Source organism: Danio rerio, chromosome 2 (assembly GCF_052040795.2).
Source record: "Danio rerio strain M-AB ecotype USA chromosome 2, GRCz13ab, whole genome shotgun sequence".
Lineage (NCBI taxonomy): Eukaryota > Metazoa > Chordata > Actinopteri > Cypriniformes > Danionidae > Danio > Danio rerio.
In genome coordinates this window covers 22,073,208-22,099,633 of record NC_141022.1, presented here as the reverse complement: position 1 = coordinate 22,099,633, position 26,426 = coordinate 22,073,208, and the positions used below count along the sequence as shown (strand labels likewise).

At 35.6% G+C, this 26,426-nt stretch overlaps 1 protein-coding gene across 4 annotated transcripts in view; it reads left to right on the top strand.

The window, feature by feature from the left end:
• The first annotated feature begins 17,635 nt into the window (after positions 1-17,635).
• Positions 17,636-26,426, top strand: part of zfyve9a (zinc finger, FYVE domain containing 9a) — a 73,736-nt gene continuing 64,945 nt past the window's right edge. For all 4 annotated transcript variants that reach the window (XR_015478398.1, XR_015478397.1, XM_087240658.1 and 1 more), the window contains exon 1: positions 17,636-17,875. The gene's annotated coding sequence lies outside the window, so the exon portion shown is untranslated. The remainder of the gene's footprint in view (positions 17,876-26,426) is intronic.

Below are 26,426 nucleotides of genomic sequence, written 5' to 3'. Positions count from 1 at the left end.
GGAGATGTTTCATATTATTAGTGTATTTGTCTGTTTAAACATACACCCGTTCCTCTGTAAAAGGCGTGTACAGATGCTGATCTGGGATCAGTTTATTGTATGGAGCACGTCTGTCAGTCAGTGCTTATACATGCATTCACTGGTTCAGAGGTAGCATATGAAAGTTGACGATCGACGCACATGTAAAGAAAGTGGGGTAGAATGGTAAAATACAGGAGAATTTTGGCAAAAACGGCATTACCGCCACTTGCTGGTTAGGAGTGTGGGCCATGATTGCACTATCTATCCATCTTTAGAAAAGGAGAACAAAAAAATAAATACAAATACCTACACCACTTATATCTATATTCTTTTATTTAATTTAGACATTTTTTAAAAAAGAATTAAAAATTCTATACTGTCCTCTTCTGACATGTTGTTTAGTATTTTAAACAAATTAAAATTCATATTAACTCTTTTCAAATTTAAAAATAAATTCTCTCCTTTCCCTATTGTATTTTGGACACTTCATAATAACATGCTCCACGGTTTCTTCTTGCCCACAAAAATCACATTTTCCAGTCTGATGTTTATTCATTTTGTACAATGTACTATTATATTGCCCTCTGCACTCTTATTTCTTCTCTTTAACAATGATCTATCAACATTGGGTTTTGGTAGTAACCAATCAGGAGTAATTGACCAAGGTACCGTTGGACTGATGAACATCTTGTTTAATTTCATTTCTTTTGCCTCTTTTGGTACAATCCACCCAAAACTCTTGATTTCTGACTTTTCTTTGTCCCAGCAGGGTTTTAACACTTCCTTAACTGGATGATCAAAGTTATGTCCCTCTATATTGACCCAATAGTTCATTGTCAATTGAACTCTCCTAAGTTCTAGTGGCATTTCCCCAGTTTCAATCTGAAGAGCTGCTGTAGGGGTAGACCTTATAGCCCCTGTTATTAATCTTAATGCCTTATACTTAATTTTATCTAGTTCCCTTAACATACTTACATTAGTAGATTGAAATACTATACATCCATAATCCAGTACTGATCTTATTAAACCATTATAATTTTTTTTTCATTGCAACCCTTTCAGCTCCCCAGTTTTTACCCATCAAACATTCTGTGCTTTCCTGCATTTATCCACAATTTTCTCAATGTGTACTTTAAAGTTGAGCTTCTCATCATACCATACCCCTAAAAACTTAAAACATGAAACTCTTTCTATATCTTGTCCATATAACTTCAAAATTAACTCCTTATTATACTTTTGCTTTGAAAAAATTACTGTCTTTGGTTTTTCAACAGAGAATCTAAACCCCCACTTATATGACCTTTTTTTCGACCACTTCTATAGCAAGAAAATCCACATTCCTTCCACGTTTCCAGATTGCACCATCATCTGCAAACAAAGAACAACCTATTCCTTTCTCAATATCTAAGAATACATCATTATTCATGAATGAAAATAACAAAGGGCTAATTATGCTTCCTTGAGGAGTACCGTTTTCAACACACTTGTTCCTAGATACACTTTCTCCAATCTTTACTTGTATAGTTCTTCCAATTAAAAAAAAATCTTTAATCCATCTTACCATGTTTCCATCAATCCCTGCTTTCTTTAATTTAATTATCAACCCCTCTCTCCACATCATGTCATAAGCTTTCTCGATATCCAGAAAAACAGCTACTACCTTTTCTTTATTAATCTGTGCTCTACTTACTTCATACTCTAAACATACTGTAGAATCTATAGTACTTCTGCCTTTCCTGAAACCATTTTGATAATTGACAATATATCGTTTAGTTTCTATATAGTATGTTAACCTTTTATTAATCATTTTCTCCATGATTTTACATATATGAGAGGTTAGTGCAATTGGTCTATAATCAGTTGGCTTATCACCTCCTTTCCTTGCTTTACATATTGGAATGATTATTGCCTCTTTCCTTACTCTAGGTAATTTACCACTCTCCCAAACCTTATTATAAAAATCCAATAAAATATCTTTAGATATCTCACTTAAATTAAACATCATTATATAGCAAACCTGATCTTTTCCTGGTGCAGACACTCTATTCTTCCATAATTTAACTCATCAATATTAAAAGGTAAATTCAATATCTCATTTACATTTTCATGATCATTACAATCTCTATATTTTGATAATGTTTCCTCACGTCCTCTTTTTTCCTTTTCAGTAAGGTTTTCTGTACTATGAATTTTAAAAAAAACGATTGCGCTAGCATTTCTGCTTTTTCTTTTTCTGTAACAGCTATTTTTTCACTATCAGTTAACGTTGGGAAACTATACTCTCTCCTAATACCATTCATTTTTCTTACCATACCTCAAACCCTCCGAATATCCGTTTCTCTACCCACAGTATTACAGAACAATCTCTAATACTCTCTTTTAGCTGTCTTAATTGTTCTTCTAACCAATGCTTGTGCCTTTCTATAACTAATTAATTCCTCAAAATTAATGGTTCTTTTTAGTCTTTTAAATGCTTTATTTCTTTCTTTAATTGCTTTTCCACATTCATCTGTCCACCACGGAACAATTATTTTTTTCTTATTTCCTACTCGCCTTGGAATTGATTGCATTGCAGCTTCTATTATAGCTTCACTATAGCTTCTATTATAGCTTTATTTCTTGACTACTGTTGATTTCCACCATCAGCTCCTCACTAATTTCTCTAAATTTAATCCAATCTGCTTTATTAAATATCCACCCTCCAGGTTTATTTATTTCATTCGACTTCACTCTCACTCCTACTTCCACAAAAATTGGGAAATGATCACTCCCAACAGTGCTTTCTTTTTTAACTTCCCACCAACAATCCCCAGCTAATGATTCAGAAACAAGAGTAATATCTACCGCAGATTCTTTCCCATTTCTAATGTTTATATCATTATAATTATCCCATAGAGTATTATGACCATTAAAGTCTCCACAACAAATAACTTTACCTTCAAGTTGGGCAGTGAGTTCCTGTAGATTTTCTAAAGTTAATTTTTTGCATGGACTATAAATATTTGCTATTTTGAAATTACCCTCCTCTGTCCAAACCTCCATTAAAATAAATTCTAGTTCTTTACCTCTTTTCAGTAACCTATATTGTATATTTTCTTTAATAAATATTGCACATCCTCCTCCACTACCCTTATCTCTATCTCTACGTATGCTCTCATATCCTGCAATTACATAATCTAATGATGGTTTCAGCGAAGTTTCCTGAATGCAAATTAGATCCGGTTTTATGTTTAATTTATTGATGAATCCTTTGAATTCTTGACCATTAGCTATTAAGCTTCTGGCATTCCATTGAATAATCAGCATGTCCCTTGCCCACCCTGACTGGAAGCTTTACTTTCCAGCTCAAGTCTTTTATTGATATGTTCCCATCCAATGTGTTTGGCTGATAAAAAATTTCTCAGCACCTTTCACTATCACTTTAATTTTCTCTGTTTTTTTTCTTACCTGATCAGCACAATTGATGACATATGCTATGAACAGGATTAAATTCTCCATACTCACTGAAATGTCTCTCGGTTGCTTTTGTTCACCCATCCTGATTCCTTCACTCACCCTTTCCATGTTTCCACCTTGTTCCTGACTTTTTTTAATTGCCTCTGCATAGCTAATGTTGTTCTTCGTTTTGATTTTTTGAACTTCCACTGCTCTTTTCCTAACCTCACATCCCCCATATGCTACATTGTGGTCTATTCCACAGTTACAGCATTTTGGTTTAACATTGACTCCACATTCTTCATATCTATGTTCTCCACCACATTTTGGGCATCTTTGTTTACCTTTACACAGCACAGCTATGTGCCCATATCTTTGGCATTTGTAACACCTCAGTGGTGGCTGAACATACTCTCTTACTGGGTAACTGACATAACCCACCTTGACCCTTTCCGGAATTGTATCTTCTTAAAACTCAATTAACACAGACAAACTCGCAACTCTTTCTCCATTTACTGTTTTATTAAGTCTTCTTACATTCTTTGCTTTTCCTCCTTGAATGTTCTTTTTAAAGCTTTCCAAATCCTCTTCTTGTGGAATACCCCATATTACTCCTAAAGTTCCTTTCCTTCCAGTTATTACTTTTTTATCCACTACCTTCTTTTTGCAGATAATTCCCAAGAGAAGTGCCTTCTTTCTTTGTTCTTCAGATTTACATTTTATCATAATGTTTCCATCTCTAAGTATTTTGCCATTTCTATTTCACCAAGCTTCTTTTTAAGTTCTTGTGTAAGTGCAACTGGGCTTACACGAATGTGTTTACCTTCCTTCCTAAACACAATGATCACTTTGAAATCTTCCTCATCCATTTTCCTTCTCACCATGCGCTCATTTTCCTCACTACTATTTTCCTCCAGACCCCTCTTTTGGCTTATATTAGTCCTTTCATTGACCCCATCTCTATTTTTTCTTCCTTTACCTTTGCCTTTCCCATTTCCAGCTGCCACCCAGTCATCACTATCCCCATTGTCCTCATTTTCATATCCAGATCCTGCCAACATGTCCCATTTACTAACCGGCTAATGCCAACCGCCTCCTTCTTTCCACTCTCCGTCTCGATCCAGCTTGTCTTACTGAATCTTTAGTTCAAATAAAGTCCAGATATCCAAGCAAAAAAAAAAAAAAAAAAAAAAAAAACACTATAGAAATAGTTGGCGTTTTGAACCAGAAACCATGGGTCTCACCACAAGCGTACGATTCTACTTCCGCCATTCCTGCCTTGAATTAGCCTGTCATCCGGCTGGCTATTTATAGCCCACTGATAGCCTAAACTGATTCACTCTAGTATTTGGCCATGCAGCGCGTGCATCACGTACGCATTATCAGTAATACATCTAAAAGTGTTAAGGTGTAATTTTGAGACATGTTCTATTTATAGCCATAATTTAACTTTGAATTAAATGGGCTTTACCCACCTAGCAAAATTGACATAAAAAATTAATTGTAGACTTTCTGCCTTTTTATTTTCATAAAAAATGTATATGGTATAATATATCTTATTTATAATATCTTACGTCAAAATAAGCCAGATCTAATCAGTTAAGAAAAATCGAGGCAGTTCCATCTTCCACACGATAGATGGCGGTATTGCACATTTGTCTAGTCGGCTCGGCTGAAATGGACCAACAAATCAAGAGGAAGAAGCAGGAGGCGTGTCAAGATGGCGCTCTGATCACACGCTTGTTTGAGAGGCTCCCGATCCCAAACTTTATTTTGGAAGTTCTACTGAATTGTGAGAAATTTATTTTGATTGGTTAATGTTTTTTACTACCTAAGGCATCTTAATCATAGTAATGGGTGGTTCTGAAAAGAGAAAAAATGCGAAGAAGTCCGGGAAAACAGTGTCGAGCACAGCTGCTAATTCTAGCTCTCCTAGCAAAACGGCCTGTAACTCGCTTGAATCGCAAGGATGTGATTATGCTTCTGCTGTCGGGGTTTTGAAAAATAACATGCACGACTATGTTGAGCAAAACGATGATTCTGTGCTTATGCTCATGGAGGAAGTAATCCCGCCGCTACCCGACACTCCGTGCAATTCTCCCGTGGTCAAAATAAGGAAAACGGACAAATTCGACGCGACAAGTGTCTCCTCGCAACTCTCTGAATTATTTCAGTTGGTGACAAATAGATCAGACGAATTACAAACGCTGATAGTTGAAAACTCCCGGATAATCAAAGACATGAAAGAAGAGGTCGGCAAGAACACAGAAAAAATCTCTGGTGTGTTGGAAACTATTGATTTCATCTGCAACGAGGTTAAAGATCTGAAACAAAGAGTTGATTTCATTGACTCGCGCACAAAGAAAGAAGAAATTAATTCCACTGAACGAGAACAACGCCTGGCGCATTTAGAAACCTACACTCGTCGATGGAATCTAAGGATCCACGGAATTCCTGAGAAAGATAAAGAAAATGTCCGTCAGGAGATTATTGACGTGTGCCAACAGATTCTTCCTCAGTTTAAGGAGAAATTTCCTGATGTCATTGATGTGGCACACCGTCTTGGCCGTGTTCACCCACACAGCAAGGGCCGTGGTATTCTCTTCCGATTTACATCGCGCTTTTACCGAGATGCAGTTTGGCGTGCTGCAAAGGATGCTGACTTTCTGACAAAAAATCGTTTGAAAATCACGGAGGACTTGTCACCAGCTGATCGAGCAAGAAGATTGAAGCTGTGGCCAATAATTGAAAAAGCTCGAAAAGAGAACAAGCGAGCGTTCTTCGTGGGCGGACGCGCTTTTGTGGATGGTACAGAGATTTTTCCTCCTACATAAAATCTAAAGTTTGGACTTGATATGATCCATCTTCATTGCCTTTTGGCGGTGCTATAGTGTGGACTGCAGCATAAAACATTTTTTTTTCTCTTTTTCTCCACCTCGAAGATACCTGATTTTCTCATACTTCAAAAGTTCAGTTCAAACTAATTATAAAGGGATTGTTGTCCTCATCCCTTCCGATTTAGGGTTTGACCATTTGGTTTTCCATTATAGTGATATTCTCACTTTGTAGTAATTTTTAGGTCTTGTTCCTGTTTCCAGTGTTTTTTCTTATCCTTCTTGTTTCTTTTTATGTCCTTGTCTATTGTTTTTTTATTTCTTAAACGTTTTAAAACAGATTTTTGCTTTCTTCAAGAATCTCATTCAACCGTACAAGAAGTTAATTTATGGAGATCACAATGGGGGTCAGAAATTTGGGTGTCCCATGGAAATGAACATTCTGCCGGAGTTTGTATTTTAATAATGATTATTTATTTTCTTTTGTACAAAAGTTTTCTGTTGTTGATGTGTGGCGAGAAACTCATCCTTTACAAAAAGTTTTCACTTGGAACAATAACTCACTTTCTAATCAATCCCGTCTTGACTATTGGTTAACTTCAGCTGAATTATCAAACATAAAAACGGATATTATTCCCTCTTTATTTTCTGATCATAAAGAATTAAAAAAACAATTTTTAAGTTTACATATTAAAGAAAGTCCTCTTAAAGGAATTTCTGTCGCTGGAACAGAATTAATAATCAGCCAGTTAGCTGATGATACTGCGTTGTTTTTAAAAGATGTCTCTCAGATCCCAATTGCTTTAAAGTCTCTTCAGTTTTTTACTAATGCTTCTGGCCTTCAGCTTAATATTGATAAGTGTGAGTTGCTTCCGATTAAAAAATGTGTTGCCACCTCTATTTATAATATTCCTGTCAAAGAGAATGTAAAATATTTAGGAATTAGAATAATAAAAGACATAAAACTAAGATGTAAGGAAAACTTTGACCCTATATTAGAAAAAACTAAAAAAAAATGTAATGTTTGGTTACTAAGAGATTTATCTTTAAAAGGTAGGACTTTACTTACAAAAGCTGAAGGCATCTCTAGGTTATCCTATGCGGCTCATTCTTTATTTGTAGATAAACCGACCTGTAAATTGATTGATGTAATGCTGTTTAAATTTCTTTGGAAGAATAAAACGCACTATGTTAGAAAATCAGTTATTTTAAATTCCTATAATAAGGGCGGCTTAAACTTCATAGATTTTGATTCACTTAATAATACCTTAAAAATAAATTGGCTTAAACGCTTTCTCCACAATCAATCTTCTATTTGGAATGTGATTCCTAATTATATTTTTTCTCAATTAGGAGGCATTGACTTTTTATTAATGTGTAATTTCTCAATTAACAAACTGCCTATCAAACTTTCCAATTTTCATCAGCAAATGCTTCAGGCTTGGAAACTTATTTATAAGCACAATTTCTCGCCACACAATTTTTTAATTTGGAACAATTGTAATATTTTATATAAGAGGAAATCTATATTCTTTAATAATTGGTTCAGTAACGGTGTGATATTAGTAAAGCAGTTATTTGACAGTAATGGTAACTTATTTACTTACTCTGATTTTACTGCAAGATATAGTCTTGACATATGTAAAAAAGAATTTAATATAGTTTGTAAGGCCATCTCCTCTGAAATCTGTATGCTTTTTAGAAATAATAATACTAATTCATTGATTTCTGCTTGTTCCCTTAGTCCTGATTCTACTGTTGTTGGTTCTATTTGTTTTTCCACTAAAAAATCCAATCATAAAATCAGATCTTTATTTTTAGACCTTATCATCTCAAATCCTTCTTCTATTTCTTATTGGAACAACCTATTTGATGATATTAATTGGTCGTATGTCTGGTCGCTCCCCCAGAAATTTTTTTTAACGAATAAAATTAAAGAAATATCTTTTAAAATTATTTACAGATTTTATCCCGTTAAACAATTTTTACAAAAATTAAAAAATGACATTGACATCTCTTGCACTTTCTGTGAAACCTCTTCTGAATCTGTTGCTCACTTGTTTTGGGAGTGTCCCACTGTTAAATCTTTTTGGTCTGATGTAAACTCTTTAATTGTCCAAAAGGTTTGTGGTGATTTTTCTTTAAGCTATCGTCATGTTATTTTGGGGCTTTATATTAAAGGAAAAGAATTCCTTAATGCAACTTTTTGCATAAACCTCATTTTATTTATTGGAAAGTTTTTTATACACAAATGCAAATATACTCATGGTAAGCCTAATTTTTTATTTTTTAAACGAGAACTAGCTCTTTATTTAAGAAACATCACAGACTCTCACAATAAGAAAGCTATTAAAACTTCTAAAATATGTGCTTTATTTAAAATTTTGCAATAATTTATTTTATCTTTATGTGCCCTTAATTTTTTATTTTTTTCTTCGTCTTTTCTCTCTCTTGTTCCCTTTAATTTCTTTTACATTTATTATATTTGTTCTAAATTTGTTACAATCCACTTTTTTCAAAAAGTAATATCTCTATTGATTGTATTATACTTCTTTCAGTCTTGTACTTGTATTTGTTGTAATGTATTGTTATTATTGCAATAAAAAAAAAAAAATAAAAAAAAGGAAGAAGCTGATGGTTACTACCAAATATGGACGCCACGACGCGACAGTCCCTTTTCCCATTGAACGCCTTGAGAGCAAAACGCCTGCTTTACGGGCACAAACTGTCGCAAAAGACTGCTGAAATTGGAGCCTTGACATGCGCAGAAGGTCTGTCTGATGGAGCCAGAGGAGGAGCCGCGAAAATGAGCGGAGTCGAGCTTCCAACCAAACGCTTTATGTAAAATCAACCACGCCCCCCGAACTTCTCACTCGACTGCCGGTGTCTGCACTATAACAAACGCTCACTGATGTAAATAGAAGCACTTACATTAAAAAACACAATAATATACGGTTTAAAACGGTGTGATGTAAGCTGTTAAACTTTAATAAAAGCAATACATGGTGGACTGCAGAAATAAACGATCTTTTATACACTCTAGCCTGAATATGAGCACAAATAATATATTCTCTTATTGTTATATTTGTTGTTGGTATTTGTTATCTTCATAGGGGTAGAAATAACACTTGTAAAATATGAACAATAACATAAACAACACATACATTTTTAGAAAGGTTTTTATTTTTAATTAGCCATCAACAGAACCCAAAATATAGCCTACACACCATAACGATTTACCATGCGGGAACAATCGTGCGTTTAGAAGATAAATACAGCAGGATTACTAAATATCAACAGGATATTTACACATCCCAACCCTGCAATTTGTCAATTTGTGCAAAAAAACTTTGCACTATTAATACAATGTCTATCTGCTGCAACATCACTAGTATATTGTTTATTCATTTTCGCTTGAATTGTTTATTTATTAAATTTTTTTGCCTCCGTTTTCATTTGGTTTATTCGATGCCTTCATTATATCTGGCAACGAGGAATTAACATTCATTTTAATGTTAGCTGGAGTGTTCAAATAAAACACCAACAGTAAATTATGTAAATAAATAATATCTAACATTTACAGCTCTATTAGGTTATATAAGATTCGATTTCAAGAACCTTATAATGATTTATAACAGCAAATTCAGTAGATTACTTAATAACATGCCAAAACTTAAAATGCAGAGATGTCCTGTAAAGCAAGTTCAAATAACCTTACAGGAGATCAATGTGGAGATTATTATTTAGACACAAAGACAATTACTGCTAACGATCTCCTGTATTTTCCCCGTACTTAAATGGGTTTATTTTATTGTGAAGTTTTATTGTCATTTTCGTATTTCTTAATTCTTGTGCTCTACAAAATGTATTAAATTGTATTATTATTTAATACTTGTGCAATCGATACAGGTTTATTGTTATTTATATTGTCCTTTATTTAAATAATTGCTATGTATGCTGTTTGCATCTTTATTCAAAGGTTAAACTCAGTGATACACTTTGCGTTCACATAGTAGCATGCGCTTGTTGTCATATCAACAAAAATGGTTGTAATAACATTAACAAATGTGAGGGTTTTATATAATGAAGATTCAATCGTGCCAGCTCCGGGCAGCAGCGCACATAACCTACTCGCGGCGTTGGGGCTGATTCCGGCTCGCTACCCATAGATATATACCAAGTGTGCCGCAAGCCTGCGTTTGAGTGAAGGTCTCGGCCGTTAGATCGCCCCCTGGGGGCTGGCTGCAGTACAAGTCATAAAGCCCGCCTCCTCCGTGTTAATGAAGGAGACTTGAGCCCAAATAAAAAAAATTTATTACACTTGCAATAAAATGGTTATTCTGCTGAAATAGCTGCAGATCTTCATTTTTGTAAACAGTTTGTTTTTAGCAGTAATTTAATGCTGGGCGTGTCATTGTGATTGACAGTTGTGATTGACAGTTTCTCAAAGCAGCGCGTCTGAGCTTCGGCAGAAGACTGAAGTGTTATTATTTGATTTCTGTGTTATTTTACCATGACAAAATGAGTTCAGCAGTAAACTACAGTTTCTGACATACATGATCCTGGTGGAACACTGTTTATTCGCTAAGGTCAGGGCTTTTTTCGGGCTTTATTAGTTTGCTTATACACGTACGCCTAGCCACCCAGATAGCAAAATACACTCGGGCCAGTTCCAGCTAGATTCTTGCCTGCCGAAGACTCACCCCTCAGAGCTCAGACTGACTACCTCTGCTGGACCTACTCCGGATGCCTGGACTCACAGCCCGAGTCCAGATGCGGCGGCCGAACGAGCCGGCGCTGCAACATGCGAGCCGGAATCAGCCCGCGACGCCGCGAGTAGGTTATGCGCTACGGCCCGGAACTGGCGCAATTGAATATATAAAACCCTCATATTTGTTAACGTTATTACATCCATTTGTGTTGATATGACAGCAAACGCATGCTGAGAAGTTCGGGGGGCGTGGTTGATTTTACATAAAGCGTTTGGTTAGAAGCTCGACTCCGCTCATTTTCGCGGCTCCTCCTCTGGCTCCATCAGACAGTCCTTCTGCGCATGTCAAGGCTCCAATTTCACCAGTCTTTTGCGACAGTTTGTGCCCGTCAAGCAGGCGTTTTGCCCTCAAGGCGTTCAATGGGAAAAGGGGCTGTCGCGTTGTCCATATCTTTTACAGTCATTGATATATACTATGGTTACTACCAAAACTCAATGTTGATAGATCATTGTTAAAGAGAAGAGATAAGAGTGCAGAGGGCAATTTTAATATTCAATTGGTGCAAATGTATCTTAAAAACAAATATTTTAATCATGTTTTAATATATACAGTTGCATCTAAAGATAGTGGAAACAGAGTGGGGGTAGCATACTCAGTAATAGATTTTAGAATAAAAGTTATTAAAAGAATCTCAGACGATCTATCAGTTTAAACTGGAGAAATGGTGGCAATACTAATGGCACTTCAATGGGTTGAAGAAAACAGACCATTAGAAGCACTGATATGTTCAGACTCAAATTCCTCACTGATGACGTTAGAGAGACATTCTGAAAGCAGAAAAGATATACTGATCGAGAAATTGCAAACACTATATCGCATTCAGATGATGGGATTAGATGTTAAGTTCTGTTGGGTTCCAGCGCATAGTGGAATAACAGGGAATGAGTTGGCAGACGAGGGCGCTAAAGAAGCTACAAGAAAATCAATTATAGACATGGAAATAAAATATAGTAAAAGTGAGATGAAGGTTTTAATCAAGCAACTTTTGAAAAATAGGTGGCAAAAACAATGGGAGGAAGGAAAAGTAGGTGGCTGTTTAATATACAAAGAAATGTGGATAAAGGAAGAATAGCAAGTAGAAGTAGGAGGGAAGAGAGTATAATTTCAAGAATTAGATTTGGACATAGAAGATTTGTGTAAAAAAAAAGAATTATGTACATTAGTAGTAGGATAATGTCTAGCTGATTGAACTGAACATGTTGGAAATATCATTGTCTGGTGAATAAGATTGTATTCTTATTTTTCCTTTTCCTTTTTTTTTTTTTGTAGTTTTACAAACAGAATAGAAGATATTGTGAGAAACAATACCCAGTAAAGTTACTCAAGTTATCCAACTGCTTTCTGGTGTTCTTTTCTGGAGTACGCTATCTGTTAAACCCTTTGCAGGAAAACGCAATTGGTTGGGACAGAATAATGCCAAATGTATTTAATTACTTTCTTTGTAACATTCTGTTACAATTAAAAATCTGAAACAGTAAGATCTAAACCATGTTCACTAACACATATATAATCAATATACATATAATCAACTTTCATGCTAATATATATTATACATTTATTTATAGAAAAAGTCATTTAGAACTGGATTGCAATATATTCAATGAAATTACATACAATGCAATTTCAATTCAAATTCAAAATAAATTTTTAAGTTTTAAATCTTTTAAGATTTGTCAAGATTTATTTCAATATAAAGTAATGGTCAAATTTGTAGGAATAATGCAATGTAGTGGTAGTGTAGATTTGGTTGACATCCGACACCATGCTGGTGTATTGTATGTAATCTGTGAAACAACATATATATTTTAAATAAATGATTAAATATAGATAAAAAAAGTGAAATGTAGTACATGTAGCTAAGTTACACATACAGTAGTTAGCTAAAATTGAGCCAAATTAACAACATTGCTGTTGTTTTATCTCTGCATGTAAATCGTATCACATCAGTTTTTTTACTTATTTACATACACTCATATATTACTCGCATATTAATTTTATGATTAAAAAAAGTTTACTAAACAATATTTTGAAGCAGTATGTAACATACCTCTCCATGGTGTAGCGTTCATTCATTTCATTCATTCATTTTCTTGTTGGCTTAGTCCCTTTATCAATCTGGGGTCGCCACAGCGGAATAAACCATTGGTGCGCACTGGCCAAATTATCTAGCACCTTTTTACGCAAAGGATGCCCTTCAAGCCGCAACCCATCTCTGGGTTCCACATCCACACACACATTCATACACTATGGACAATTTGGCCTACCCAATTCACCTGTACTGCATGTCTTTGGACTGTGGGGGAAACCAGAGCACCCGGAGGAAACCTACGTGAACCCAGAGAGAACATGCAAACTCAACACAGAAACGCGGGGAAGCAATCACAAATTGAGGAGTGGGAAAGGGAGGCGGGGTGGAGCGACAACGCAGGGAAGCCTTCACAAATTGAGGAGCGATCACAAACTAAGGATCGATCACAAACTGAGGAAAGGGAAAGGGGGCGGGGTGGAGCGACAACGCGGGGAAGCCTTCACAAACTGAGGAGCGATCACAAACCGAAAGCGGCGAGAGCGTCAAAGTAGCCAGAAGTCGTTCATTTTTAATGAGAACCGGCGGCGAGGAACAGTGCGGCGTGTCTTCTCCTGTGTGGGCATTGAGGAGAGTTGAAATCAAGTCTACTTGATGGTATGAACTATGATGCGGTTCGGCGGCAAGCAATCAGAATGAAGTAGTCCACCGCTTGAGAGGAGTTCAGAGAACACAGACCTGTGAACCTGACCTGTGGTCCGAGCAAGGTGCGAGCTGGCGATAACAGGCATGGGAGACAAATGCTTTGAGGAGGCTAAGATTGCAGAACAACGCTGCTGTCGCTGGATCCGAGGAGTGAGGTTTAAGCCTGGTTTATACTTGTGCGTCAAGTGACCGGCGTGACCAACGGCGCATGCAACGCGCGTAGCTGTGCATTTATACTTTTGCATGCTGTCTCTGTTGGTCTGCATTAACACTTCTAAAATGCTAGTTGGCAGTGAGGTGTTAATGCGTCTCTGTGTCGTGTTTCTTCGCCTGTGTTTTGTTCTTTTTGAAGGCTTGCAGGATGTACAAGTGGCTCAAACTCGCTCATTTTGAGGCAGGAACTAGTAGACGTCCAACAACTTTAACTATGAGGTAAACACAAAACAAAACTTTCTATCCGGAGCTCCTCTCAGGACTCCACACTTGTAAACAATCGCTCCATCGGGCTCGTGCGGCTATTAGTCCCGCCCAGACTCATCAGCGCTACCAAGCTGATCAATTACAGAGGTTGCGCTACACGTTGTTGCGACGTGTAGTTAAATTTTTTGAGAGGTGCACGTCAGTGACGCCAACGGCCACAGCGTAGGGCTATGCGTCGACGCGTACGCTGCGCCGTAGCATACGCGTGCGTTTGACGCAGAAGTATAAATCAGCCTTTACGCGATCACCAGCTGGCTTCTATTACATAAGGGCAAATATAAATGATCAAAACATCATTTAATTATTTTACTCACACATTTTATTACTTTTATTGTCCAAGACATCGATATTGAATTTACAAGTACAAAAATGTGTTTTAAATATTTTATTTGAAATATTCACAGCTTAAATAACCAGCTATGTTAAATTTCAGGACCTAAAAATACAAACCCTGCAATTGCAGTCATTAAAATGCAAGAACTTGCTTATACAGTGTATTATTTTGTTCAGTTTGTGTTTTCAACAAGCTTTTTAATTCTTGTCTCTCTTGTAGCAGGCTTCTTATCCTAAAATAATAGAATCATCAGTCATCATTTTTTCCTATCATTAGTAACAAGGTCATTATAGACATAGTATGTTTGTATTTTTGATGGTCTTTTATTGGACACCTAGACTGCGTTGATGTGATCAATTAGATTTATTTATAGTTAAAAGTAACTCTGTTAAATGTTTTTTTTTTATTAAAATAATGATTTTCAATTTCAATACATTTTAAAATGTAATTTATTAATGGACGGCCAAAGCTAATTTGTCAGTATCATTACTCCAGTATCAGATGATCCTTCGGAAATAATTCTAATATGATAATTGTTTGATGCAGTTTATATCAATATTAACATTAATACAATAATCATTAGGAATACTTTTAAGTGACACACGGAAAAAATCAAGTGGTAGAGTAAGTGGAGAATGATCCAAAATCTAAAAAATAAGAGAACGGAATATTAAAAATATATATATTATTATCAGATCTGCACAAAACACCACAGTCCTTAACAATACCATATGGTGCAATGTGGTGTATATGTAAATTAATCTAAATTAATGTAAACTTACATAGTATCTAAAAAAATGTAAAATGAAACCCCTGATAAGATTGTAAAGCAATTTGGGTCTACATTACTAGTGCATTCCTTAAGTACGCATGTATTCACCGCTAAGAATGTGTCTAAAACGTTTTACAAATAATAGTACACATTTTTAAAAAAAGAGTCAAATATGTCAGTCTATTGTAACACCAAATACTGCTTCTGATTGATATTTACTTATTAATGTATATTTGTAGAACAACTGTAAAGAGGCAGTAAAAAACTATTGACAAATCAACATTTCAGACACCATTTTTCCCGTTTATTCCATTGTGTTCTACACTATTTGTATTGTATTTGTATTTTAGTGCTTTTGTGTTTGTATGTGTTTTATAACTTGCAGTGCTATTTAACTACAGATAAATTTAGAAGTGAGCTGGTTGAGGAAAATTAATGCACATAATTTTTAACATGAACATTTATTGCATAAAGGAATCATTTCTCAAATCTATATCCATCACCTCACAGCAAGTTGGTCACTGGTTCGAGCCCTGGCTGGGTCAGTTGGCATTTCTGTGTGGAATTTGCATGTTCTCCCTATGTTGACATGTGTTTCCTATGGGCGCTCTGGTTTCCCCCACAGTCCAAAGACATGCGGTACAAGTAAACGGAATAAGCTAAATTGTCTGTAGAGTATAAGTGTGAATGCAAGAGTGTATGGGTGTTTCCCAGTGCTGGGCTGCGGCTGGAAGGGCATCCGCTGTGTAAAAAATATGCTGGATTAGTTGGCAGTTCATTGCACTGTGGCAACAACTGATGAATAAAATGACTAAGCCGAAAAGAAAATGAATAAATGAATCTATATCAATCACTACATCTACACCCTACTTATCTTTTTGAAAGAACTGCCACTCAAATATCTTTTGCTCATTACTGTCTGGCAGTCAGTCAAAATTTACTTACATATAAAGATGTTCAGCAGCTGAATTGCTCTAGAACCTTTGGGCTCATTTTAAGATGCTGTTGAAAACAAAAGAAAAAGATTAAAAAAATACAAGACATGATTGAATGTAAGCTGTGTATCATGCCATTACCAAATAAAATATATCCATTTTAGGGCTAAAAAAGGACTTAAGGCAAGGTTGTCCAAACTCAGTCCTGTAGGGCCGGTGTAATGGCTGTAATGTAAAGCTGAATTTGAAGCATTATTACTCAAATCTTGCCTCAGTTGATTCTTCAAAAATCATTCCAAGATGTTGATTTAGTGCTCAAGCCTGAACTAATATATGTTGATTACCAAATGATGTTGATTTGCTGCTCAAGAAACATTTCTGATTCCTATGAATGTTATTAACAGATGTGATGACAATTGCTTTTGTGTAGGCTTTTTTTTTTCAGTATTAGGGTTAGGGTTAAACTCCAAACCATAAATGGTTATGTACTGTCAGTAAGAGTAAAGGATGCATTAAACTGATCAAAGCAGTGAGTAAAGATTTCTGATTCAAAAATTATTAAATTTGAACTTTCTATTCATCAGTGAATCCTAAAAATAAAACTAAAAATAATTAATATTACTTGATCAGCAGCAAATTTTCATTGCAATATATTACATCTTTAGAGAATCATGATACTGAAAGCTGCAGCACTAAATGCTGTAAATTCAGCTTTGATAACAGCAATGTAGATTTTTTTTAAGCTACTCACTCATGCTTGGATGTCAAAACCTTATAACTGCAATAAAGACATGTAACAGATACATGATAGGTATTTGTTATGAAAAATGCACATTAATTGATTAAATACGCTCTCTTGTTTTAACTGTTTCCACAATCTCTGTGATCAGCTCCTCTTCTATTCTGTCGTAGAGGTCATTTTGTCACTCCTGAAACCACTTTAAAATCAATAAAAATAAAAAAATAAAAAAAAATTTGGTTTAACATTACTGTGAAATATTAAAGTAATTATGCAGTAACTTTAACGTTTTAATTCACTCTCCTTGATAATACAGTGCATATTTTTTAGGCTAAATAATGCAGACTACTTCCAATAAAATATTGACATGATTTCATTCTAATGACGTCACGCAGACTCGGTTGCCGCCCCGAGATAAAATTTCCTTCTCCACAGGCACGGCGGTGTCACCCACTGAGAAAGGCTTACCGCACAAGGTTACGAAACAGACGCCATCTTGGCTCAACGGAAAGTCTCACGCGTTGGAATTTCACGTCATCTCAGCGTAGCTTGAGCCAACATGTCCCACCCTTGCTGCAGTTCGTAGTAACCTTCTCCATGAAAGCTTTGGGGGAGGGATAAACGAGAGCTGTCGCACAAACTACTTCTTCATCCACTTCTCTGGAATACTGGAAAATGGCCTAGTTGTACCTGGAGAGATCCTGCAGATGTCAAATACATTAGCGTTTGCTTATGTGAGTGTGTATGTTGGATTTACCCTGGGGTTTCATGGCTGAATCGTGCATGAAGAAGATGATGATGATGATTATGGGGATTCCACTGGTGAGTAAACGATTAACCCACTAACTGTTATTCGCTTTTCGTGGTGTGTTTACTGTGGAGGTTCAGCGAATGCATAATTCAACACTATTGTATGCTTAATACAGTCAGAAATACAGGCGTGATCTCAAACTGAGACAATTTCAAGATTTATAAACTTAGACTCTTTAGCCATATGTTTTGTTAAAGACTATTCTATACACAATGTCTTGGAATTTTAAAGCTAACTTTTACACTATTAGCCTCAGACTGTGAAGCGTGTAAGAATTACCAGTAATCAGGTTAGTAAACACACGCAGTGATGCACGAAGTTAATGTCTGGATCGGGTTTGACAGGCTAATGTTAGTTAGCTAAGTTAACGGTCTTTAGAGACTGCAAAATAAACCTCATTATTGTGTTATAAATTGCATGTGGTTTTAGAATGGCGTCTTCATACAGTTTTGTCTGCTTTAATGTCCTGCTAAAGTAACGTTATAATAAGACGTTTTTGACAACCATATCTGAGGTAAGTTAATAACAACTAACAGTATATTGTTAATAAACACACTGTATAATTCCACTGTATTTGGAAATACCAATAACGTTACAAGGTATATGGCAATCAGAATGTTTTAAGCGAGTTAACTTAGTTTAAAAGGCTTTTGGAAAACTGAATATGGTTTAGCTTGACTATTAGATGCAGATTTTATGAAGGAAAATGTAAAACTTTTAAAAGTAATAATTTGATGGAATCCCAATGCAAATATTATAAAGGCTCTTATTTCAAACCTAAAAGTAATTTTGATACCCCATTGACAGATTTTTTACTTGTTTTAAGCGTAAACTATTTTTTTTCAAGTTTTATTAACAAACTAAACAAACAAAAACAACAACCGAAAGAAATTTTCAAAATATCAAAACTGTTTCTTTTTTTTTGTGTGTGTGTGTAAGCAAGTGCTTTTCACACAAAAGTAGTAAGAAATATGAAAACTATTTCTTAAAAACAAAATATATTAAAAATATCCCGGACAAGCAATATTAATGTTACATCCCTTCCATACTTTAAAATATTCAAAAATGTCTCTGTTACTGTTTTCAAACTATTATATTTGATTTACCATAATCACACAGGTGCCAATTTCACATTTGTCACATCCATAACAGAGAGTTGTCACATCCATAATGGAGCTTTTTTCTCATAAATGAAAAAAAAAAAGTCAAATAAAATAAAATCAGTAGTTTTTGTTCTATAGAGAACCAACTCTAATCTTTTTGATTAGCATAATTTCTTTTGGGTTGAGCAGTGTAAAGTTTATATTATTGCAAACTCGCTAACTTTTTTTGTCATATCATAACGCATGTTTATTTTCCTCATTTAAAATATAAAAATTTTTTTACATATTGGTATTTTGTTTTATCTCATAACTCTGTGCTTGGTAGTTTTGGAAAATATAAACAGATGTTTTAATATAATGTAAAAATATACTTACTGTGTGAATTTATGTTTTGAGATTTTGCTGCAAACGTCACATCCTTAATGCTAGAATTGCTCTTATATAAATATATATAAATATAAATATATAGAAATATATTAATTTATGAAGTTACCTGTAATTATGTGAAAATAAATGATAAAGTCTAATGGCAAATTTCTAAAGACCATGGAATATATGATGATGCTAAAATTAGGATCTACATATTTGACTCATTAATCATTGTAGGGCAGGTCTGTAAAGCCATAAAGGGTTTGGTATTTGCTTTCTCAGAGTGAATCAACAATTATGCAGAAGCTAAACTTACTCATTCAGCTTTCTAACGTGTGACTTACCGCACTTGTTTGAGATGAGTTTGGGAAAAAAGGGAAATGAAGCAGAGTGGAAGCTTTTGATATCCAGTGGAGCCAGTGACAGGTTGACAGATCCTTGTTTCCTACAGCAACAGATCGTCCAATAATCTAATACATCTGAGCTTTCTTTTTATAAATATGACAATTATAATGGGAACAAAGACCAGTTTGTTGTACTGTTTTCATTCTTTTTTTTCAGAATAAATGAAAGTGTAGACCTGTTACTCGAGCATTTACTATAATGTGCAAATGGAGACACCGTGGCAGCATGAGAGTTAAGAAATTGTCTAGATTTTGCAACTGCATTTAATTTATGCATTTATCTTATGCTTGAGATGACTTTAAGCTTGGGTGAAATTCTGCAGCAAGCCTTAAAGTTAATCCAAGCTGTAGCAGGAGGTGACAGCAAAACCATTCCTGGAGTGAGGAAGCAATCAAACCAAGCTTCCCGTCAGCAGTCTTGACAGCACAGTGTGCTGCATAAGTATGCTTTACAAAATGAACAACAACAACAAGAAGAAAGATTTGTACTTGATTAAAAAACTAGAGTGAAATGTCTTAACATTCCAGTGTCTAGCCAAAAAAAAAAAAAAAGAGTTGTCGGAGCATGCTGTTTTAAAAGTTGCTTTATGAGTTTTTTGTGATGTACATTTTCATGATTTTTCTTTTTTTTTTCATGATGAGTTAAAAATTATTTTCTATTGTATATTTTTATATAAGTGATAATTAATGGTTTGACATTTAAGTGAAGTGAGCTGGTAAAACAAAAATAATAATAATAGGCCTATGTGTAGGTATAATGTTGCTTAAAATACAAAATTTTGTATAGACATTGTGGTGCACTTGAACAGACTTACAATATGTCCTGTTTGTTAATTCACAGTAAAATGATGACATCAGAATATAACTATTCATAATTATAGAGTTGATTTATTATGTTTAAGACATGTGCTTGTCATCTGCCATTGACAACATTATTGGACCATTTGTTTTCACTGGTAAAATTTGAATTTTGTCGATATCAGACTTCTTGCATTATATTCAACATTATATATAGGCTAGGGTTGTTATACTGAAAAAGAACACATTAATTTTCATGCACAACACTATGTGTTCGCTATGAAAGAAAAAAAACATATCAAGTGTTTGTCGTAATAATAACTCTAAAATGACATATGATCATTTAAATTTGCACAAAGGTTTCATTTTCACTTCCTAGTGCGGCTCATGGCCGCCATCACTGTGAGAAAAAAAACACACACATGCAAATCAAACCTCCCGCACAGCCCTCAAACGATTGCTTTGTGCAACAAACTGAACGTTATTTGGAACTTCATTACCAGTTATCCACAGCCTATGCAGCTTCAGTTCACTAAAGTAGGCGTCATAGAAGGGCACGCATGGGTTCTCGGAAGTAAACAGCTCGCGGTTAGCTCACGAGTGATTAGGTAACACTTTTAATGCCATTTGAAGGTGTCAATGTTGCTGTGAAGAATTGTGCGACTGCCTTGCTTCTATCCTGGACTTGATAATGTAATTGGCTGAATCGTAGAAAAAGCTGAATTAAGATCGTGTGTAGGGTCGAATCGAGATCGTGATCATTTTTTGATTAATCGTACAGCCCTACTATCAGCTCATAGTAACATGTACTAGCTACCTCTTTCCATCGGCTCCTAGTGAAACACGTGTCAGTGTCCTTGCGATTACACAGAATAATGAAGTTTCTGACTTCATTACCAATGTTTGAGGGTAGTGCATTTACTTTGAACTGTGATCAAACTGACTGGAACTACGTTTGTCTTTTAATGAGGGTATTTCACACCAATAAAATTAGAATCAAGAAATGAACAAGACCATGGAATACTGATATATTAAAATAAACATGGGGAATTATTACAATTAATATTATTATAATTATTATTAATTTGAGAAAGTAATCAATAAATAAATAAATAAATAATCATTTTTTTTCTTCCATGTATGGAAATTTTGGCCAATACTGAAAGTCATAAATGTTTATATTAGGAAGCAGATAACCAATATATAGTCTGATAAATAAAGGTTGATAAAAGTTTTTTAGTACCTGATTACAAAAACAAACACAAACAAACACAGTGCAGTGTTTCCCCTACCATCATATTTGGAGGGCGCCCAGTTCTCCCAACGGTTTTCCCTGCCCCCCTTGAAGTTAAGTTAATTGTATTTTATATAAAGCCAGATCACAACTTTTTTTTTAACCTGTTTACAGTTTATTGGCCGACTCGTGCGAGTGATGCTCTCTTGGTCACTAGTGCAGCCATTGTATTTCCAGTGTTTTGCATCTAGATACTATTGGTTTTGAGCTGCTGTGAAGCGAGCGGAGCATTCGCCCCTATCGCGTCTCATCCAACCTTATGACCTCTCCCGGAAGGCTCTGTGAGTCTTCAGCCAATTTTTAACGGCCCTGTGATGCCCAAAAATTAGTTAAAATGCTCAGAAATAATGGCGACGACAATGAATGAGTAACAGAACAGATCGCGAGAGCCACAGTGATGGTCTAAGCGTTGCTTTTATTAGATTAAATGAATAGAGCAGTAAAGGTATCGCGAGTGCAAATCCACCCTTCTCTCTCATTGAGAGATCTTCTGTCAATAGTTGGAGATGAGCAATATCAATAGTCCTGCATGTATTTGGACCTTTTAACATGTACTGTAACAACTGAAAGTTCTGTGTTGACAATATTGCAAGTCCACTAAAAGCTGGCCGGAATTAATAGATAAATAAATCTTAATTTATATATTTTTAAAATAAATATTTTAATAATAAAACCTGTAATATACTTATTGCAATAAACAGTATAGGCCTATTTCCTTTTAGTAAAGAAGTATTAGATGCATAGGTGCATTTTGAACTTCTTATGCATTAACCCTCTGGGGTCAAAGACCACGTATATGCGTTTTGACCTGTGGTGTCGTCAAACTGCTGAAATTAACTTAAATTACACTTTCAGTTTTGATCGTACAAATAAGATTAATACATCAATCGAATCTGTTATGTGTCTACGTTTTGTTGTGTACACTCACAACAACAACAATAACAATGTGTGTGCTTTTGCAAAATAAGGAATACAAACAGTGTAGGTAATCTCTCTTTTCTCTCTCTGTGATCTGCTTTTAGAAACGCGTCAGAAAATTGCGCTGAAACGCCGCAAAAATAAAACGCACACAGATGAGACATGTATCTCTAAAAAACTTGAAGTGTTACTTTGAAATGCAGCTATGCATATTGAAAACAAACATTGCTTGATAAAGTAATCAGTATGAAAACAACGCTATGTCTAGTTTCTCAGGCCGTACTCAAACTAGGTACAGTTGCCTCAAACCGGGCCAAAGCACGCTTGTCCCCCCTCCCGTCTCCCCCGACGGCCGGCGCTCACGCCACAAACGGGCTTCGGCACGCTTACGTCATCGCTGCTGCGCTGATCAGTGAGAAGCGCTCTCTCACTCAGCAGCACAGTGGAGATTTCTCTAGTTATATCGTTTCAGTCGTTTGATATGCCGTCAAATATTTCGCCAAACAGTCCTTAGAGATGTAGGGACACGCAGTCAGATATTTCGCCGAACAGATCCGCCACTTTTGCCGCTCATAAACAATCATAAAGCTCTCGTGCTGCAGGAATGAGGAGGTCTGCTGAAGCCGCGCAGCTGTCGTGCAGTGAGGGGTTTGCGTCTTTAATAAACTACGGCAGTTTGCGTTCACTGAACAGTAAGAATTATTAATAAATCCATATGAAACTGTGCCTTAAAAGTCACGTCTCGCTTTCAGTTTCGGGCTTTGGCACATTTTGCACTCACACACAAGCGTACCGTGCCAAAGCCCAAGTGAACCGGGCTTAGGCACACCTCTTCCAACCGGGCCAGGGCCGGCCAAGTGAACCGTGCTTGAGCCCGATTAAGCGCACTCACACTTCTCAAACAATCCGGGAAACGGGCCTGGGCACGGTACGGATGGCATAGTGTGAGTAGGCCCTCAGTCTGATCTCATTAGTTTAAATGTGACCACGCCCACGAGGCATTGTTATTACAAGCGTCTGAAGATGCGTGCAGACTGTGGTCAGAAAATGAAAATAAACTCTGCAAATATTCAACAAAGATGATGATTTATGATATCTATATAAAGTTTGAGATGTCTACTTTTGCATTAACCAATTCAAGTCAAAAACAAATGATCTCTTTTTATGTTATCCGTATAAAAATAAGGGCTGGTACGGATTCTCCAATATCGCCTCGTTACAGCTAACGTGATCCCGCCTCTCAGTAAGCATGCTGTTTATATGTAAATTTACAGGTGTGAAAACAACAGGGGTAAAGAACCAGTGGCAAAGATATAAAGTAGATAAGATGTGCTCTGAGTTTGCTCAGTAATGCTAGTAATGTTGGTCTGTGTCATGCTGACAAACTATTAGATGAAGATGTAGCCTGTAACTTCACAAAAATGTATAAAAACACTACAAAAGTGAACCAAGATAAAAAATAATCCTGCGTCTGTCAGTCTCCACTGATGTCAAGAAGCTCAGGGGTTACAGTGAAATACTGCCTTTTTTCCTGTGCTCCCATCACATGATACCTGTCTGCAAGGCTACATTTCTAAATGTCCTTTGTTAGTTTATTCTTAAATAATTTCTGTAGATACCGAATGAGAGGATGATAGCTTGTGCTAAAAGCTGCTGTGATGTGCGCGATTGTTTAAAAGATTTCATTATTGCACATGGTTTGTTTTTCACCTGTTTTCTTTTGGTCACAGTTATTTTTTTTTAATATGGATTAAATATCAATCTTTAAAATAACATTGCTCTAATATGAGATTAACAAAAATAACTCAGAATCATATTATTATTAATTAATCTTTGTATATACTATTGCATATATTTAATCTATTGTTTTTTTTTTTTTCACCAATTTAAGATGTTTGACAATGTTAAGATAATATGTTGCATTTTGACATTTTTTTTTTAAACTTATTTATGGACATAAAGTTAAAGGGCCTTGACACCTCCCACTTTCAGTTAAAGTGTACTTCGGAATTTTTTCAAAAGATGCACGATTGATGAGCGACCAACTGTTGTTGACAGTTAGCTCACAAAATGAGAGACAAACCGTGAGGAGATGCATGAGTTTATAGTTCACAAAGTTAAAATGCAAAGAAATAAACAGTAATTTAATGCCCTGCTACATTTGTTATTTGTAATTTCATATACACAACCACAATTTATATCATTATAAAGATAAGTGTGTTCATATAAACACTATAAATAAGGATTCCCCCTCGATCCCCGGGTCTAAAGTATAGATCTGAATGCAGACTCAATGCAGCAGGTCTCCTGACCTGCCTATTTTAACCATTAGGCCTGCTGGTAATATAGAGGATTTAGGCAAACACAGACACAAACACATACGAGCCTTCATGAACTGCTACTGCGTGCCGTGGGTCCGTGACTCTGTGTCTCACAGCTTGCTTGAAACTGGCAGGTCTGCCTTGCCTTCGGAAAGCACATGCTCTCATGAATAATTAAGTAGCCGGCTCTTCTCATAGGATAAGAAAATTTTGCTATGAATAATAATAAGAAACCGACGCGTCATCATTGCACTGGCAGTACTGCGCTACGTCGCCGATTTTTAATCCCGCCCCAAAAATCATTTTAAACCTGGAAGCTGAAATTAGCGGACAAAAGCTCAAAATTATCTAGTTTTCCCCACAATTAAAGCTGACAGTTGCTAAAATTGTCTTAACTGATGCTCAACACACACACATCTGTTAATATAAAAAAAGTTCTCCAGGGTGACCTGAACCTTTAAATAAAAAATATGCTGAATTTGAAGAATATTGTGTTTCTGGACTTCTCGGAGCTCAAGTCTTAGTTTAATTTATAAAATTGAGAATGAACTTGACTGTTGATGTCATTTCTCAAAATGAATATATCTCGTTTTGCAATGAAACTCTTCATTTACAAATAACTTTTTCAGTGGATTTGCTATGTGTAAATTTATAAAGTTTGCAGAGTTTTTAAGTGTGTACTGACTCTCACAAGTGTATCTCCAGTTATTTTGTGTTATTAATATATTTTAAATATACTGCAAACAAAAAAAGTATATAAACTTTTTCTCTGATTCTTTCTTGAAACCATTCCCTCTTAGTCACATACCTGTCTGATGGCTCATTTTGCAGCTCATTACACAGGTCTTTGTCTTCTCAGGTGTGACTCACTGCATAGTAATGATAGTTCACACCTTCTCGCTTAACCAATTTCACTCAAAAAGTGACTTAGAAATTTTAATTTATTGTACTGTTTTCTGTGAGCAAGTGAATAAGATGATTCTCACATCACTTTGAAGCAAAAACGCTAGGCTACAAGATCCTGTGTGTTTCACGGCCTTGTTTCAGTGACTTCAAAATTGTAGTTTTTCACTAACCACGCATAAACGTCTCTTTCTCAAAAACACAAACACATACAAACATGCTGCTTAGGTATGATTGTAGCCCAACTTGTGCTGTTTACAGTGGTATCACACTTTAGTCATAAGTATGTTTTTAAAATACTGAAAACAACACAAATGTCAGTGCATGTCAAAACTTCTCCAGAGCCCCAAAACACCCTCAGACCCCAGAGGGTTAAATGTGAGCTCCAAACTTTTTCTTGATTGAGAAATGTTGAATTCTTCCTACATTATTTGCAGTGTTTCCAAACTGCA